Source organism: Corvus hawaiiensis, chromosome 6 (genome assembly GCF_020740725.1).
Source record: "Corvus hawaiiensis isolate bCorHaw1 chromosome 6, bCorHaw1.pri.cur, whole genome shotgun sequence".
Taxonomy (NCBI): domain Eukaryota; kingdom Metazoa; phylum Chordata; class Aves; order Passeriformes; family Corvidae; genus Corvus; species Corvus hawaiiensis.
The window spans coordinates 52,371,096-52,382,309 of NC_063218.1; the positions used below are offsets into that span (position 1 = coordinate 52,371,096).

Sequence of the window (11,214 nt, forward strand, 5' to 3'; positions counted from 1 at the left end):
ACGACATTGTGCGAAGGGGGCGTGAGCCTTATACAACCTGGCTGCTTCGGGTTTGGGACCTTATGGGCACAGGTGTGCAACTGGATAGTGGTGAGGCAAGGTATCTGGGATCGTTGACCCAGGACCCAGGTGTGGACCAGATATTTGTGAGGGAGCCAGGGCCCCTTTCTCTCTGGGAGCGGCTCTTAAGGAGTGTGAGAGAAAGGTTCATTCACAAAGAAAGAATGCAGGAGTACCGTCATAGAATGCAGTGGAAGACACTCGAGCAAGGGATCCAACAGCTAAGAGAGGTGGCAATATTAGAGGTACTTTTTGGGAGGGATGGACAGCCTGATAATGACCCCGATAAGGTCAGGTGCACAGGACAGATGATGTGGAACCTGGCAAGGCTAGGGCCATCGCAATACACCACCTTCATTGCAACGATTGATGCTGACAATACCCGAGAAACAGTGGGCTCTGTTGCCAACAAGCTCAGGAATTATGACAGTACGGTCAATGATCCGCTCAAAGCTCATGTCTCTGCTGTGGTCCAGGACCTCAAAGAGGAGATGAAGGAAATGAGGGAGGAGATGAGGAGGGTCAGTGTGGCACCAGTGCGAGTCACAGGCCCCCAAGTCAGAGCCCGTCGTCTCCCAGCTAGAGAGAGGGTACCCCCCACGAGCTGAGCTGTGGTTTTTCCTGTGTGAGCATGGGGAAGACATGAGAAGGTGGGATGGGAAACCCACCTCTGTCCTGGCAGAGCAGGTGCCTGAACTCAAAGGGGAGGATACTAACCGCAGGGGTTCTGCTAAAGTGAAAGTAGCCTCAGCCTTCTGTGACCGAGCTGCCAGGCATTACAGAAGGGAGGATGATATGTCGGATCCCCTTGAAGGTACCTCGAGCATGTACGCCCAGGGAAAGAATGATAACCAGGGCTAGAGGGGCCCTGCCTCTAGCCAGGAAGAGGCACGGGAGAACCAGGTTTTCTGGACGGTGTGGATCCGATGGCCTGGCACATCAGAGCCACAAAAATATGATGCATTGGTTGATACTGGGGCACAGTGTACTTTAATGCCATCGGGACATGTGGGGGCAGAACCTGTATCCATCGCTGGGGTGACCGGGGGATCACAGCAGTTGACCCTGTTGGAAGCTGAGGTGAGCCTGACTGGGAAGGAGTGGCAAAAGCATCCGATTGTGACCGGCCCAGAGGCCCCGTGTATTCTGGGCATAGACTTCCTCCGGAATGGCTACTACAAAGACCCAAAAGGACTCAGGTGGGCATTTGGGATTGCTGCTGTGGAGGCAGAGGGCATTAGGCAATTGAACACCCTGCCTGGACTATCTGAGAATCCTTCTGCAGTTGGGCTCCTGAAAGCGGAAGAGCAACGAGTGCCAATTGCCACCTTGACAGTGCACCGCCGGCAGTATCGGACAAATCGAGATGCTGTGATCCCCATCCACAAGATGATCCGTGAGCTGGAGAGCCAAGGGGTGGTCAGCAAGACCCAGTCACCCTTCAACAGCCCCATCTGGCCTGTGTGCAAGTCTGATGGGGAATGGAGATTGACTGTGGACTATCGTGCCTTGAATGAAGTGACTCTACCATTGAGCGCTGCTGTGCCAGACATGTTGGAGCTCCAGCATGAGCTGGAGTCCAAAGCAGCGAAGTGGTACGCCACTATTGACATTGCCAATGCATTCTTCTCCATTCCTCTGGCAGCAGAGTGCAGGCCTCAGTTTGCCTTCACCTGGAGGGGCGTGCAGTACACCTGGAACCGACTGCCCCAGGGGTGGAAGCACAGTCCCACCATCTGTCATGGACTGATCCAGACTGCACTAGAAAAGAGTGAGGCTCCAGAACATCTGCAGTACACTGATGACATCATTGTGTGGGGGAACACGGCATCAGAGATATTTGAGAAAGGAGAGAGAATCATCCAAATCCGCCTGGAAGCTGGATTCGCCGTCAAGAAGAGCAAAGTCAAGGGACCTGCCCGAGAGATCCAGTTCCTGGGAGTAAAGTGGCAAGATGGACGACGTCAGATTCCCACCGAGGTCATCAACAAGATCACAGCAATGTCTCCACCGACCAACAAGAAGGAAACACAAGCTTTCCTAGGCGCCATAGGTTTCTGGAGGATGCACATTCCCGAGTACAGCCAGATCGTGAGTCCTCTCTACCTGGTTACCCGCAAGAAGAATGATTTCCACTGGGGCCCCGAACAGCAGCAAGCCTTCGCCCAGATCAAACAGGAAATTGCTCACGCCGTAGCCCTTGGCCCAGTCAGGACAGGACCAGAGGTGAAGAACGTGCTCTACTCTGCAGCCGGGAACAATGGTCTGTCCTGGAGCCTCTGGCAGAAGGTGCCTGGTGAGACTCGGGGCCGGCCACTGGGATTCTGGAGCTGAAGCTACAGAGGGTCTGAAGCCAACTACACTCCCACCGAGAAGGAAATCTTGGCCGCCTATGAAGGAGTCCAGGCTGCCTCAGAAGTAATCGGCACAGAGGCACAACTCCTCCTGGCACCCCGACTACCGGTGCTGGGGTGGATGTTCAGAGGAAAGGTTCCCTCCACGCATCACGCCACCGACGCTACTTGGAGCAAATGGATTGCCCTCATCACGCAGCGCGCCCGAATTGGAAACCCAAGTCGCCCTGGGATCTTGGAAATAATCATGAACTGGCCGGAAGGTGAGACTTTTGGGTTATCTTCTGAAGAAGAAGAGGAGCAGGTGACACGTGCCGAAGAAGCCCCACCATATAACGAGCTACCAGAGAGTGAAAGACAATACGCCCTCTTCACTGATGGTTCCTGCCAAATTGTAGGCGCTAGCTGGAAATGGAAAGCCGCTGTATGGAGCCCCACACGACAAGTTGCACAGGCTACTGAAGAAGAAGGTGGAGCTCTGGACATAGCTGAAAGAGAGAAGTGGCCAAAGCTCTACCTCTACACTGATTCATGGATGGTAGCCAATGCTCTGTGGGGTTGGCTGGAAAGGTGGAATAAGGCAAACTGGCAGCGCAGAGGAAAAGCAATCTGGGCTGCTGAAGAGTGGAAAGACATTGCCACTCGGGTAGAGAAGCTATCCGTGAAGGTCCGTCATGTAGATGCTCACATCCCCAAGAGCCGGGCTAATGAAGAACATCGTAACAACAAACAGGTAGATCAGGCTGCAAAAATAGAGGTGTCCCAGATAGACTTGGATTGGCAACATAAAGGAGAGCTGTTCCTAGCTCGATGGGCCCATGATGCCTCAGGTCATCAGGGCAGAGATGCCACCTATAAGTGGGCACGAGACCGAGGGGTGGATCTAACCATGGACAGTATCTCCCAGGTTATCCATGACTGTGAGACATGCGCTGCGATCAAGCAGGCCAAGCGGGTGAAGCCTCTGTGGTATGGTGGGCGGTGGTCCAAATACAAGTATGGGGAGGCCTGGCAGATTGATTACATCACACTGCCTCAAACCCGCCAAGGCAAGCGCTATGTGCTCACAATGGTAGAAGCCACCACTGGGTGGCTGGAGACCTACCCTGTGCCTCATGCTACTGCCCGGAACACCATCCTGGGCCTTGAAAAGCAAGTCCTTTGGAGGCATGGCACCCCTGAGAGAATCGAGTCTGACAATGGGACTCATTTCAAGAACAGCCTTATAAACACCTGGGCTAGAGAACATGGCATTGAGTGGGTGTACCACATCCCTTACCATGCACCAGCAGCTGGGAAGGTTGAGCAGTGTAATGGACTGCTTAAAACCACCTTGAAGGCACTGGGGGGACGTTCAAAAACTGGGAGATACATTTAGCAAGAGCCACCTGGTTAGTTAACACTCGAGGCTCCACCAGCCGAGCAGGCCCTGCCCAATCCGAACCCCTACAAACAACAGATGGAGATAAGGTTCCAGTGGTGCACATGAGAGGTATGCTTGGAAAAACTGTTTGGGTTAAGTCTGCCTTGAGCAAAGACAAACCCATCCGTGGGGTTGTTTTTGCTCAGGGACCAGGTTGCACCTGGTGGGTGATGCAGAAAGATGGGGAAACCCGTTGTGTGCCACAAGGAGACCTAATTCTGAGTGAGAACTGTGTGTAAGGTGTTATTGTGTATGTATGTATATGTATCTGTAAGAGGGTATTGATTTGGGTATGATGTAGATGGTAATAGAATACGGGGTGAGGTATGTCCTAGGTTACAGTGCAAGGTGTGCCCACAAGCATGTATTCTATCACCATCTTCATGAGCTGTTAAAACCAGGTGGGCAGTGCTCCCTGCCTCCTCCCTCAAGACTATGTCCTGTTAATGGCCCATCAGTGCCTTGTCTCATGACTCATCATTCCACTGTGAGATGCTCCACCCAGAGGGAGAAACCAAGCATCCCATCCTGGATATAAACTGGGATTTTTGAAGACCACAAGCAGCCTTTCCCACTGGATTTCCAGAGGACAAGAGCTACATGCCTACCACTGGACCTTCTGAGGAAGACCAGATCTTTCTACACAGGATCACCGCTTCAACAGAACCACATCCATTCACTCCAGGAGGACTGCAGCCACCACCTTATCGGACTGCTGCTGCTACCCTGACTAACAGGGTCAGGTTGTATCTGACTCTGTCAGTTTAAATCAGTTGTTTTTTCCCCTGCCTTTTTATATATATATATAAGAACTGTTATTCCTATTTCCCATATCTTTGCCTGAAAGTCTCTTGATTTCAAAATTATAATAATTTGGAGGGAAGGGGGGTTGCATCTGCCATTCCATGGGAGGCTCCTGCCTTCCTTAGCAGACACCTGTCTTTCAAACCAAGACAGCAGGGCTTTTGGAGCCATGCATGTCTCCTTATGACACTCCTATCTTGCTGGTTAGGAAATCAGATGGAACTTCCAGAAGAGTGCAAGATTATTAAACCCGGGCACTCAACGGTGCCAGGTGCTTGTACCGTCTTGAGCCGGGTTCCCTCCTCACACAGTAAACAGTATTTTGCCTTTAAGTGGAACAAGAGGGAGAAGGGGTTATTTGGGCAAGAGGTTAATTTACTCCATTTTGGCAATAACCTAAGGAATTAGGTTATTGTCATATGTGAAGGACTTGCTCCTATCAGGAGAATGGGAGGAGGTGATAGGGAAAGCCACGGTGAAATTGTTTGGTTTTCTGGCTGGAAGGGAGGCTTGGAGTGTCCGAAGGGAAGGCACAGGTGATGGAGAGAAAGGATGAATGTTTGGGGTATATTTTGACTGAAGGTCTGGGGTGTGTTGGCCCAGAGGGGGTCCAGGGAATCTTGGAGGTGCCATTGCCCAGGACTGAAGGGGAGCTGTGACAATTTCTAGGACTAATAGCGTATTGCTGGAACTGGATTAAGGACTTTATTCTGTGGCTTTTTAACCCAACATAGTCCTAGTGTTGTTGTATAGACACCAGAAGGAAAGCAGAACTGAAGAAAATTAAAAGAGAGGGTGATTAATGCCCCAGCTTTAGCTCTCCCAGGCCCAGAAAAGGAATTGGAGTTGTATGTGGATGTTAAACAGAGCTGTGCCAATGGAATTCTAGGGCCAAAATGTTTGCAAAGTGAGGGGGTGGCCCCAGTGTTTGCTCTGTTGCCTGCAGAGTTGTGCAGCCATGGCTTTGATGATAACTGATGGCAAGATTGTTAAAGTCTGGCACCAAGTTCTGGGTGGATGACCAGCACTAGGCTGTTACAGTGTGAAACCTGTTTAATGGAATGGGAGGATTTAGAATTGAGAACCCAGCCTCCTGTTTAACTGGTCCCCATAAACAAGCCTTAAAGGAGGCTCGTGATTGCATCCAGGTAACAGATGCTCTAGTAAAGGGAAGGGAAGTGCAAGAAGGGGGGAAGCTACCATGCACATGGTCAGCACCAGCCTCAGAACTGTATGCCTCAAAGAAAGCCTGCAAAGTGTATCCAGGAAAGGCAGTGAATATTTACAGGTTTGAAGTATGCACGTGGGGTGGTACCTGCATTTGGGAAACTGGGAGAAGTGTGTTAACCTGCAGGGAAAAATGTTCACCTGTGAGAGCTCTACTACTCGCTTGTTGGAGGTGGTGAATGTACCAAAAGAGGTAGAAGTGAGACCTGTTAGGGGACATCAGACAGGGTAATCAATTGGCCAGTGGAGACATTGAGAAAGCAGCACTTTAGCCAGAGGTCTCTGGGATGCTCCCTTTGCTCCCTGTGACTCCGCTGTTGCCAGGGGGAGAGGGGAAGTGGTGGTGGTGGTGCTGTTTTTTCCAGCAGAAGAGTGGGAGATAATTAAGGATGGTGGGGTAGAAGAAAGAGGGAAGAAGTGATTTTCAAAGGACAGTAAACAGTGGATGCTCTTGAGCCTGCAAGTGTTCAAACAGCTCCATGGGGGGAGTCATTGTGGCTCTTGGGGATTGGCAGAGACCTTCCTCAAGATGTTCTGCCTTGGGTCCTTTTGTTTTGGCAAAAGGAGCTCTCGAGGGGTGCCTGGCTAAGGTTTACAGGCAGACTACAAAGGAGATTGCAAGGCGGGGCAGTGGCCCTGCGCTGTAGTCCTTTCCTGGGATGCCAGGAGGATTTTGCTGAGATGCCCTGGTGAGAGGGTTAGATATCCTCTGGTAATGGTGTGCTGGCCAGACGGTGCCAGAGGGGTTTCTGGTTGCTTCAGCAGCTGTTTGAGCAGTTAACAAATGATTTCTGAATAGGGGATTGTGGAGGCAGTGGACTCAGATGCAGGAACTCATTTTACAGGGGCATCCCTCAAGGGATTTTGGCTGCTCTGAGAATTCAGTGGGGCCTCCGTATCCCCGGCACCCTGAGAATTCAGGTCAGGTAGAAAGGATGAATGGAGGAATAAAGAAGCACTTTTTGAAGCTGGTGACACAAACTAAGATGCCATGGCTATGGCTTTTGCCATTAGCTTTGCAAGTAGAAGAGTCAAACCCGAGGGAATAGTGAGTTATTCTCCTTTGAATTGTTCGGGATTCTCGCCCTGTTAATTTTCAGTGTGGTGGGGAGGTGGAGATACATCCTCAAATCAGTCTGTGGCCAGGATACTGTGTCTCATGGGATCTCTTTGGCAGGAAGCTCAGGTAGCACAGACGCTGCCGTTGGACTTTGCTGATCATCACACCCAGCCAGGACGGCAGAGACAGCAGCCAGGACAGCTGCCCACGGGTGGACCCGTCACACTCTGGTCAGGGCCACCAGAGCCCCAGAGATTGGGACTTCTCTGCTGGAAGAGAAGGATGGGACACCTCGGCTAGCAGGAGCCATGGCCAGGGCCCTCTAGTGCTTAATGGGCTCGGATGAGCTGTCCTTGTCTCCTTTGTTCTCTGTATTTACTTCCACACCTGGTGCAGGGACAGCCATGGGAAAGGCAGGAGCGGGGGATCAGATGTTCCAGGTGGTTACAAAGGGCTAAGTTAGGAACAACTAAAGTTTGTAAAGACAAACTGAGAACCAGGAACAGGAGGGATGTGGAGGAAAACTGTGTGCTGGTGTCTTTACAATGTGATGGGTGAAGGTATGGTGTTAACGTCTTTGCAATGGGGTTTAATGTCTCTACTGACCCTGGGCAGCAGGTTTGTGGCAGAGCCCGCACAGCTTGGCTCCTGAGACAGACAGGGGTCTGCACAAGCCTGAACTTCTGAGCTTTGGGGTAAAACAGTAGGTTCCAGGGGGATATATGGGGTGGGCGGTGCGGGAAGGCTGTACCTTCCCTGTACCCCAGCCCGTGGGGCAAGGAAGAGGGCACCGCGCGGCCGGGAGTGCAGCATAGAAGGAGGCTGTGCCCTGTGAAACCTGGAGAGAGAAAACCCCGCGGCGTGGGCCCAGTGGACTCTCTCCCCTTATTCGAATAAGGTTGAAGGACTCCTCTGTTTTCCTTCTTGGACATAAACCTCTGGCGTTTGTGGATGTTCCTGGACTCCAGTGACCGCAGGTAACTCCTACCAGGGACACCAGTGACTGCAAGGGACCCCGAAAGGCCTCAAGTGACCCTGAATGACCTCAAGTGACCCCAGATGACCTCGAGTGACCCCTCCCAGGCTCTCAAATGACCTTGAGTGACCCCAGATGACCTCAAGAGACCCCAAATGACCTCAAGAGACCCCAGATGACCTCAAGTGACCCCAGATGACCTCGAGTGACCCCAAAATGACCTCAAGTGAACACAAAATGACCTGAAATGACCCCAGATGCACTCAAGTGACCACAATGACCTCAAGTGACCCCGAACGAAGTGACCCCAATGACCTCGAGTGATCCCAAAATGACCTTAAGTGACCCCAAAATGGCATCTAATCACCTCAAGTGACCCCAAATTCCCTCAAATGACCTAAACTGACCCCAAATTACCTCAAATGACCTCGAGTGACCCCAAAATGACCTCAAGTGACCCCAAATGATCTCAAGTGATCCTTCCCAGGGCCGCCAATGACCTCAAGTAACACCAAATGTTCTCAAGTGACGCTGAATGACCTCAAGTAACCCCAAATGACCTTGAGTGACCCCAAAATGACCTCAAGTGACCCCAAATGACCTCAAGTGCCCCCTTGGAGGCTCTCAAATGACCTCAAGTAACCCTAAATGACCTCAAGTGACCCCCTCCGAGGCTCTCAAATGACCTCAAGTGACCCCAAATGATATCAAGTGATCCTGAATGACCTCAAGTAACCCCAAATGACCTTGAGTGACCCCAAATGATCTCAAGTGACCCCAGATGACCTTGCGTGACCCCAAATGACCTCAAGTGACCCCTCCGAGGCTCTCAAATGACCTCAAGTGACCCCGAATGATCTCAAGTGATCCCTCCCAGGGCCTCCAATGACCTCAAATAACCCCAAATGATCTCAAGTGACCCTGAACGACCTCAAGTAACCCCAGATGACCTCAAGTGACCCCCAAATGACCTCAAGTGACCCCTCTGAGGCTCTCAAATGACCTCAAGTGACCCCAAATGATCTCAAGTGATCCTGAATGACCTCAAGTGACCCTGAACGACCTCAAGTAACCCCAAATGACCTCAAGTGACCCCAGATGACCTCAAGTGACCCCAAATGACCTCAAGTGCCCCTTCCGAGGCTCTCAAATGACCTCAAGTGACCCCAAATGATCTCAAGTGATCCCTCCCAGGGCCTCCAATGACCTGAAGTAACCCCAAATGACCTCAAGTGACCCCAGATGACCTTGAGTGACCCCTAAATGACCTCAAGTGACCTCAAATGACCTCAAGTGACCCCTCCGAGGCTCTCAAATGACCTCAAGTGACTCCAAATGCTCTCAAGTGATCCTGAATGACCTCAAGTAACCCCAAATGACCTTGAGTGACCCCCAAATGACCTCAAGTGACCCCCTCGGAGGCTCTCAAATGACCTCAAGTGACCCCAAATGATCTGAAGTGATCCCTCCCAGGGCCTCCAATGACCTCACGTAAACCCAAATGATCTCAAGTGACCCTGAACGACCTCAAGTAACCCCAGATGACCTCAAGTAACCCCAAATGACCTTGAGTGACCCCTAAATGACCTCAAGTGACCCCAGATGACCTTGAGTGACCCCTAAATGACCTCAAGTGGCCCCTCCGAGGCTCTCAAATGACCTCCAGTGACCCCAGATGATCTCAAGTGATCCTGAATGACCTCAAGTAACCCCAAATGACCTCAAGTGACCCCAGATGACCTTGAGTGACCCCTAAATGACCTCAAGTAACCCCCAAATGACCTCAAGTGACCCCTCTGAGGCTCTCAAATGACCTCCAGTGACCCCAAATAATCTCAAGTGATCCTGAATGACCTCAAGTGACCCCAGATGACCTTGAGTGACCCCAAATGACCTCAAGTGTCCCCAGATGACCTCAAGTGACACCCAAATGACCTCAAGTGACCCCCAAATGACCTCAAGTGACCCTTCCAAGGCTCTCAAATGACCTCAAGTGACCCCAAATGATCTCAAGTGATCCCTCCCAGGGCCTCCAATGACCTCAAGTGACCCCAAATGACCTCAAGTGACCCCAGATGACCTTGAGTGACCCCTAAATGACCTCAAGTGACCCCCAAATGACCTCAAGTGACCCCTCGGAGGCTCTCAAATGACCTCAAGTGATCCCTCCCAGAGCCTCCAATGACCTCAAGTAACCCCAAATGTTCTCAAGTGACCCTGAATGACCTCAAGTAACCCCAAATGACCTCAAGTAACCCCAAATGACCTTGAGTGACCCCTAAATGACCTCAAGTGACCCCAGATGACCTTGAGTGACCCCTAAATGACCTCAAGTGACCCCTCCGAGGCTCTCAAATGACCTCCAGTGACCCCAAATGATCTCAAGTGATCCTGAATGACCTCAAGTGACCCCAGATGACCTCAAGTAACCCCAAATGACCTCAAGTAACCCCAAATGACCTCAAGTGACCCCCAAATGACCTCAAGTGACCCCTCCGAGACTCTCAAATGACCTCCAGTGACCCCAAATGATCTCAAGTGATCCCTCCCAGGGCCTCCAATGACCTCAAGTGACCCCAAATGACCTCAAGTAACCCCAGATGACCTTGAGTGACCCCTAAATGACCTCAAGTGACTCCTCAGAGGCTCTCAAATGATCTCGTGACCCCCAAATGTCCTGAGGTAACCCCAAATGACCTCAAGTGACCCTGCACCAGGGCCTCCAATGACCTCATGTAACCCCAAATGACCTCGAGTGACCCCAGCAGGGTCTCCCCTGACCTCAAGTGCCCCCTCCCAGCCAGAAAACTGCCCCGTTTCAGAATGGCTTCCTTCCCCTGTGCTCCCATTTTCCTGGCAGGGGCACGTCCCACACGAGCAGCCCTCCCCTGATTCCTAGGGCTGGAGTAACCCTGGTTGCTCGCTTGCCCCCAGGAGCCCTCCTCCCTCTTGTTCCAGCTCCAAGGCAGAGTGCTCTTCAGCAGTGTGAGGAGGGAGCCTGGCTGAGGGCGGTGCAGGGACCCGGGACCGTGGAGTGCCTGGGCTCCACCGCCCCCCTGCCCTTCCTAGGGCTTGCACCGCGACTGGCGGGACAGGAGTGTTACAGGAGCCCTACACGGCTCCAACAGCTCTGCCGCTAGCAGGGGCTCCACGGCAGGCTGCCAGCCTCCCTCCCTCCCTGCCTGTCCGGGACAGAGGGTGACTTGGGTTACAGTGTACCAACTGTGTGGGGTCTGTCACCAGCTGTTCAAACCAGGTGGGGCAGGGCTCTTTGGCTCTGCCATGACACAGCCCTGATAACTCCCTCCGG

The 11,214-nt window shown here is 52.1% G+C and overlaps 1 long non-coding RNA gene across 1 annotated transcript; it reads right to left on the minus strand.

The window, feature by feature from the left end:
• Window positions 1–9,501: 9,501 nt before the first annotated feature.
• LOC125327661 lies at window positions 9,502–10,423 on the minus strand. Its single transcript, XR_007204340.1, has 5 exons — window positions 10,365–10,423; window positions 10,192–10,232; window positions 10,091–10,150; window positions 9,893–9,944; window positions 9,502–9,564 (listed from the first exon to the last, which is right to left on the minus strand). It is a non-coding gene; the product is annotated as an uncharacterized LOC125327661 (long non-coding RNA).
• Window positions 10,424–11,214: the final 791 nt, after the last annotated feature.